The following is a 248-nucleotide window of genomic DNA, read 5'->3' as shown; positions in this document are numbered from 1 at the left end:
GATCACCACCCACTGACCCTCTTTCTGTAAAACATATTCTTTACATAATATACATTTTACAATCGAAGCACTATCGGTATTATCAATATTATGTTTAACCTAGTTACATTGTACTTATTGCATTGTTATTTTGAAGAACGCATGTTTCTACGTTGTTACTACAATTTATTGAATATTGTATGATTTGTTTGTGGAATTTTACTTGTTAATATGATTGTTGACGCCTATACACCGCATATCGTCAACAA

Source organism: Acyrthosiphon pisum, chromosome A1 (genome assembly GCF_005508785.2).
Source record: "Acyrthosiphon pisum isolate AL4f chromosome A1, pea_aphid_22Mar2018_4r6ur, whole genome shotgun sequence".
NCBI classification, from domain to species: Eukaryota; Metazoa; Arthropoda; class Insecta; order Hemiptera; family Aphididae; genus Acyrthosiphon; species Acyrthosiphon pisum.
Note: the sequence above shows the minus strand (reverse complement) of the source record.